The sequence below is a fragment of the Diabrotica undecimpunctata genome, chromosome 6, assembly GCF_040954645.1.
Source record: "Diabrotica undecimpunctata isolate CICGRU chromosome 6, icDiaUnde3, whole genome shotgun sequence".
Lineage (NCBI taxonomy): Eukaryota > Metazoa > Arthropoda > Insecta > Coleoptera > Chrysomelidae > Diabrotica > Diabrotica undecimpunctata.
The window spans coordinates 112,016,619-112,023,937 of NC_092808.1; the positions used below are offsets into that span (position 1 = coordinate 112,016,619).

At 30.7% G+C, this 7,319-nt stretch overlaps 1 long non-coding RNA gene across 1 annotated transcript; it reads left to right on the forward strand.

Moving 5' to 3' along the window:
* The first annotated feature begins 719 nt into the window (after positions 1 to 719).
* On the forward strand, positions 720 to 5,005 carry LOC140442785 (uncharacterized). Its single transcript, XR_011951143.1, has 3 exons — positions 720 to 822; positions 880 to 929; positions 1,979 to 5,005. It is a non-coding gene; the product is annotated as an uncharacterized lncRNA (long non-coding RNA).
* The last annotated feature ends 2,314 nt before the right edge of the window (positions 5,006 to 7,319 follow it).

Consider the following 7,319-nt stretch of genomic DNA (forward strand, 5'->3'; position numbering starts at 1 on the left):
TACATAGCCATATACGAATAATAGTTTGACTATATAGGCATATACGAATAATTGTGCTAAAAATTTTTGGTAGTACTAAAAACGTTTTATAAAAAAGGTCTACAGAATCATCTTCGGTATCACTGGCTGGGAAAAACTGAGTAGCTATACCAACAGTATGCACCTTTCCTCCACACGTAAATTTATACATTGTAGGCATGGCCTGATAACCACAACGGGGGTGAAGCGTTGGTGTAGTAGGTCTAAATACATCTGCTGTAATATTCTTCGTAAACGATGTTTTACATACTTGGCAAAAAAAATGTCACCTCAATATATACATATATATATATATATATATATATATATATATATATATATATATATTTCTTATGTATTCTTATGACGTTATTTGTTAAAACATAATAGAATAAAGAAATACAGAACCTACTTATCGAATATAAAAATAGTTTAAACACTTTTCTCAGTGTAGTAATAGAAATAGCATTCTTTGTTTGCGAATCCAGGAATTTTTGCACTTAATTTGCATGACTCATTTTTATCTAAGAATTTTATCTATGAAATTTATAGTTTATTGCAAATGCATCCTGTCTAAAAAGCAATTAGACCCATTGAATAAACTGATATCTACAAACATAATGATTCACTGACCTTAAATGCAGCTGGATAATATGTGAATTTTCCCATGATATAATTACAAATACTACCGGTCAAAAATATAAGACTGCATTTTTTTTTTGGTATTCTCTGACTAATTATTGAAATGCATAAAAAGACGGGATGATCTATTTTCTGCGACATTTTCTAAACAACTAACAATGGGTAAGTTACTCTGTATAAACAATTAGTCAAGTGTCTTAAATACCTATATTTTTCCAGAACAAGCCATCAGAAACAGGAAAAGGGCGCACCTCACCCCGCAGCAGAGAGTAAGTTTTTTGTAAAATTTTTATTTTTTATCATCTATTACTGCTTGAAAACTGCTATGCATAGGCCTGCTCTTCTTCTGCATAACGTTGTTTAATTTTTTGTGTGTTGATATAAGTAACTTGAAACGTATACTGCTATGCATAGGCCTGCTCTTCTTCTGCATAACGATGTTTAATTTTTTGTGTGTTGATATAGGTAACTTGAAACGTATACTGCTATGCCTAGGCCTGCTCTTCTTCTGCATCCCGATGTTTTTTTTTAATTGCTATTAGACATATTTCTACTGTTTTATTTTTTATATGCTGATATAGGTAACTACTTGAAACGTATACTGCTATACATAGGTCTGCTCTTCTTCTTCTGCATCCCGATGTTTTTTTGAATTGCTATTAGACATATTTCTACTGTTTTATTTTTTATATGCTGATATAGGTAACTACTTGAAACGTATACTGCTATGCCTAGACCTGCTCTTCTTCTGCATCCCGATGTTTTTTTGAATTGCTATTAGACATATTTCTACTGTTTTATTTTTTATATGCTGATATAGGTAACTACTTGAAACGTATGCTGCTATGCTTAGACCTGCTCTTCTTCTGCATCCCGATGTTTTTTTGAATTGCTATTAGACATATTTCTACTGTTTTATTTTTTATATGCTGATATAGGTAACTACTTGAAACGTATACTGCTATACATAGGTCTACTCTTCTTCTTCTGCATCCCGATGTTTTTTTTTGAATTGTTCTTAATTTCTACTGTTTTATTTTTATGTGTTAATATAGGTAACTACTTGAAACGTATACTGCTATACATAGGCCTGCTCTTCTGCATCCCGATGTTTTTCTGAATTGTTGTTAGACATATTTCTACTGTTTTATTTTTATTTTTTATATGTTGATATAGGTAACGGCTGCTTGAAAACTGTTATACATAAGTCTGCTATTCTTAGGTGTCCCTGTGTTTTTTTTTGTAATATGATCGCTACAAAATTTTAGATATATGTATTTTAATCTTGTTTTTTATTCTGTTTTATTTTTTGTTTCAGAACCTCCCAATGATAGTGCTACGGGGAGAGGCTGCACCTAATGCTATCTACCCTGACGATATGACGTCCCTGGGAACCTGCAGGGGCAAAAAGATATTGATTGGGGTGAGGCGGGCCAGCGTGCTGGTCTGAATTTTAAACGGTACTTTTGTTTATTATTATATTTTTAATACTTGTTTTTAATATGGTGTGTATTTTTTACAGAAGAAGAATATAACTTTTCTGTTATTCTACCTAATTGTTATTTTATCTGTGCTATTTTAACCTTTTTTCATTCTGCTTTGTGATTTAATTTTTTGTTTATATAAATGACATTTTTACAAATAAAAAAAAGGAAAGCTGTTTGGTTAGTTGAAAACAATGTTCACACTTTAGAGTGTGGACATTATTTTCAACCGTAACAACAGACGGGACGAGAACCCACAGCTTGTGTCTGTCGGGTTAATGGGAGAGGCTGAAAAGGAAAAGTAAGGAAAAGTTTAAGGGTTGTGGTGAGATTTATAGGTATCTTAAGCTAACATTGATATATTACAAGTATTTCTGTTTCTTCATCTATATGGGAATGATTCCCGGAAATTTATCTACTAATAAAAACATCTGGAGCCATAACAATATGGGCTTATAAAATAGACGCATTCGTCATTTAGCATTTGTCATTCAAACGGTATGGCTGAATATTTACTGTTAGTTTTATTAAATAGTAGTGAGTTCGTAAATGTACCAATCCACCCGGTAGTAATCAATTTTTTTTATTTTTCTTTTCACGTGATCGGCTTTTTACCTTCTCCTATTGTGTCAACGAGTAGGTTTATACAAACGATATACGATTACGTCGTGATTTTGTCACGGGTGAAGTTCTACAAATTCAGTTCGTGGTAGATTCAGTTATCGTCTTAACGATCAACTATATACATAATACTGGCTTATTAGAACAACCCCTTGATAATTTCTCCACTGCTGCCCATGTGCAAGTTTTTACACCTTATCCTCTTCCTTCTCAGCCTTAGTTTGATCTCGCCCGTAACACTTTCCCTAAAAGCAACTAGACTTTTTATTTTCTCGCGATAGCTGCGAAGATTTACAAATCAGTGACCTGTGTACGATTCTATAGCCTTTCAGATCATTGTAGTAAGGTACGTTTTTAAACAATTTTCTTTTTACAATTTTTATAAAATTACGGAAATGCTGTGTGAAATTTAAAAAATCTTACAATCAGCGTTTCTTCTCAGTGTTCGTGTCTATTCATAATTCACCTTCTTTTTTATATATACACATAAATGTTACATTTTAAACCAATAGACAAAATATCTTAAAAGTGATTTATTTTAATGAATTTTAAAATTAAAAAAAAGTTAAAAAATGAAATACTTGTAAAATTAAAAATTGATCCTTTACGGCATTCTTGCGGTTAACTGTAAAAATTTTTTATTAATAAAAAATTTCGAAAGGAGAAAATAATTTTTTAAATTCAGAATATTAGTTGTCAAAAACTTTTAAAATAATAATTTTCAATCTTACATCAAAACAGCTGATTGGCTATAGTCAGCATGCCTATCAACACTGCTGCATCTGCAAAAATAGTTTTTCAGTTTGTGTTCCATACATAATTATAAACGATTGTACTTACTTACAATCAGCAGAATAGTGACATACACTGCTCGTTCTAAAAAATGAAAAAAAAATGTGTGTGACTAATAGATTTTTTTATCTTACCAAATTACTACAAAACTACAAAATACTTACCAAATAGTCTTATAGCTGTAAAGTAAATAAACTGTATATTTAAAAATAAAAATAAGAAACGTTTTTTACCATGCCACCATGCCACACACAAAATCAAGTGCGATTGCAGCCTAGGTTTGGCGTGATTGGTTGGTGGGTGGATCCCAATTTAAAAATTGGCGGGTTTCATGTTTATTAAAATTACAATTGAGGTATCTCTCTTAGGTTATTAATTTAACTTAGAAAAATTATAATAATTTTATATTTATTTTATCTTTTGGGACTCTGAAATATTTCAGCCCGAAAATAACTTAGACGTATTTTGCTAACATTATTTTCTCTTTTAGGGACTTCGAAAATATTTCGAATATTTTATTTCTTTTTCAGGTTAAAAATAACTTGGATTATTTTTCTGATATTTATATACTGTTTTGGGACTTTGAAACATTTTTACTATAAAAATAACTTATTTTTACTTTTCAGGTCTTTTTCGACTTAAGAAATTTTTAATACGAAATTTGTGAATAACTTTTTATTTGTTTATATTTTGTTGCATGTCTTTGTTGATTAGTCCCGGAGGCACTACGACAGACACAAATTTCGCATTTTCAGGAAAATCTGACAATTTTAAATAACTTTTGTTTCCCGAAATTTTTGGGACTTTTTTCACTTTTTTAAAATTTTACTCTTTTTTTTTTGCTTTTTGCATTAATTAGTCTTAGTTGTCATAACTAACGACCTTGTTTTACAGATTCTTAGTTCTAAGACTAATTAACACTTTATTTTCAGATTCTTAGTATTAAGATATCTAACCCCTTTCTTTGCAGATTCTTAGTTATAATACTAATCAACTTTTATTGCAGATTCTTACTTGTAATAAACATTTAATTGTATTTTAATAAGGGTATTTTTCCCGCTAGCTAGGGTTCATATATAACCTATATGTCCACGGACCGTGATTCCTATATGCTCCGGTCCAACATAGCTATGGATAGTGCGACTGGACCACCTTCCCTCATTCCGGAGGGTTAAATCCAGCGACAATTAGTAATACATGTAGTAAAATTTCATAAAATATATGTATAAATGCTTAGTTTAGGCCTGAATTTTAAAGCTGTGTTAAGTAATGATGTTATAATGATATTATATTTATAGGCTTTTATATTAGATTTGTATTTTTAAATCGGGATGTACTGGGCCCTAGGCGAGGTTTAGAGGGGTTTTCCTTCGCCATTGCACCAATAACGGCCCCCCCTCCTTTGATTTCCCAGATTTTTAATAAAGAATAAAGACATTTTAAACATAGCCGTTTAGTGTTTTATTTGGTTTGCAATAGTTATTTCCAGTAAACCTCTGCTTCATTTTGTTGACAATGACAATTTTTTATAGTACTCGATTCACAATATATCTTTTTATTATCCTACATTTGTGGTGAAATCTAACATAATTCAGTGTTCTAAAAAATGAAAATGGATAAATGTCAATTTGGATTTATGCAAGGAGGCAGGTCTACATCAGCAATTTTTATTATAAAACAGCTAATTTAACAATTTAGAGTGAAAGAGATAGACTTGCACATAGTATTATTAATCTTGAGAAAGCACATGATGAAGTTATCAGAAACCTACTGTGGCAGAGATTTAGTAGTTAGTGTTAGAACTACTATATATAGTTAGAATAATACTATAGTGTTAGAACGATACAATTGTAGATGAAACTGGCCAATTTTGTGTGAAAATAGGGCTTCATCCGGGTTTCGCCCATATTTATTCTCATTTGTGCTGGATTAGATAACAACTGTAATCTGTCCTTGGTATAGAGTAGCGGAGACAGGTCCTTAATGAAAAATGATTAAAATTAAGTTGGATACAAACAAAATATTTAGAATATTCTTTTAAAGATGATATTTCAAGTCCAGATAGAGTAGTTGGCTTGAATAGACAAGAACTCACAAAAGATGATAATTTTCGGCTTTTAGGATCGGTATTACCGTTTTATTTATCATACTTCAATTAAAGGTAAAGGAAAGAGGCAAATTGAATAATGTGTGATAAAAAAGGTACCAAGAAAACTAAAAGGTAATTGTATAGGACTGCTTTTAGACCAGCTATGATGTATGGTACTGAATGTAGGGCAGTAAAAAAGGGGATGAACAGAAATTGCATGTTTCTGAAAAACCATAATCTTAGAGAAAAAGCGGAGAGGTACTTAGTCCCTGGAAGAGAACAGAAAAGTTTACAGGAAAATAATTAGAGAAGCCGATCCCACATAGAGAAAGCTAACGAGAATAATAATGTTAATGAATGTTCTAGAAATAAAAATAATAAGAAGAACCTCTAAATCTTAATAAAAAATTACCTAATCAAAAAAATTAAAACAATATCTATATATCTAATAAAAAAAAGCATCACTAGCATATCAAAATAAAAAAACACAAGTCAGGTCTCAATGGCTAGACCCTAGCATAGTAACGCTAGTCCGCTAGTCAGTCCGACGTCCGTCAGTCGAAGGTCGAAGTAGTCTGTGTATCGTGACGAACAACGAACACCCCAGAACCGCAGAACCATTGATGCCATGGTACAAAATGAATACACAAGGTATGATATTGCGCATGACATTTGACAGCTGGCCCAGGAGTGTGACGTAGTTAAGATCGCCTGAACCACCTCGAACCCATTATTACAGCTTAACGTACACATTAATTTTGAAATTATGGTTAAAAAGTGATCTAATTTTTTTTTAAATGTTTTGTTTTGGTTATAATTGAATAAAAAATATATTTTCAGTAGCGTAAAACCTTTACTTCTCCTAGAGATTCAGGCGAAATATTTATTTTTGTTTTCATACATATACTAATAATATAAGTACTCTTTTTGTATGCAAATCCCTTGAAATTTAAAAATTGTCTGCAGAGGAAATACTGTGAATAGGTAAATAGTAGTAGATTTGCTTGTTCTGATTCACTGTCACTCACTTCCAAGCAGTTTTACTGAAATAAAAACAAAATAGAGTACAATAGAGAAAAATCTGTTTTACAATTCAATATGGTATTTTAGATGAGTTATAATGAAATGTAGTAAAATAAAAAATATACACATTACTATAACCTACCGATTATTATATGCAAAATTTACTTATCAAACAATATAATAATATGAAAATAAGACACAAATTAGTTCAAACGCAAAACACAATAAATATCGACTTCAGACGACTTTACACCGGCAAGACAGAAAGCTTGTATAAAAACAAAAGTTCAACAATATTATCGGTTATTAATGGTGACTATTGCAAATTGCAAGTTATGAGATAATAAATATATTTTAAAGTATCTCAATACTGACTGAGTCATCTATTTTATAATAGAAAAATAATTTAGATATATGCTTATATATGTGTCTTTATACAAATGGTGTTTAGTTACTACCTATTTATTTATACTGTATAGTATTTTTTTGTAAAACTGAAAGTTTTTATTTGCCATTGTATATCTGGTTTTGTACCTTTTTCAAAGTACGCTGTGCAATTGCTTGTTGCAATAGTGACAATGAAGATAAAATCTTTAAGTTTCATACATTTCCTAAAGATAGCGTGACCAGAAAACTGTGGATTATATCTT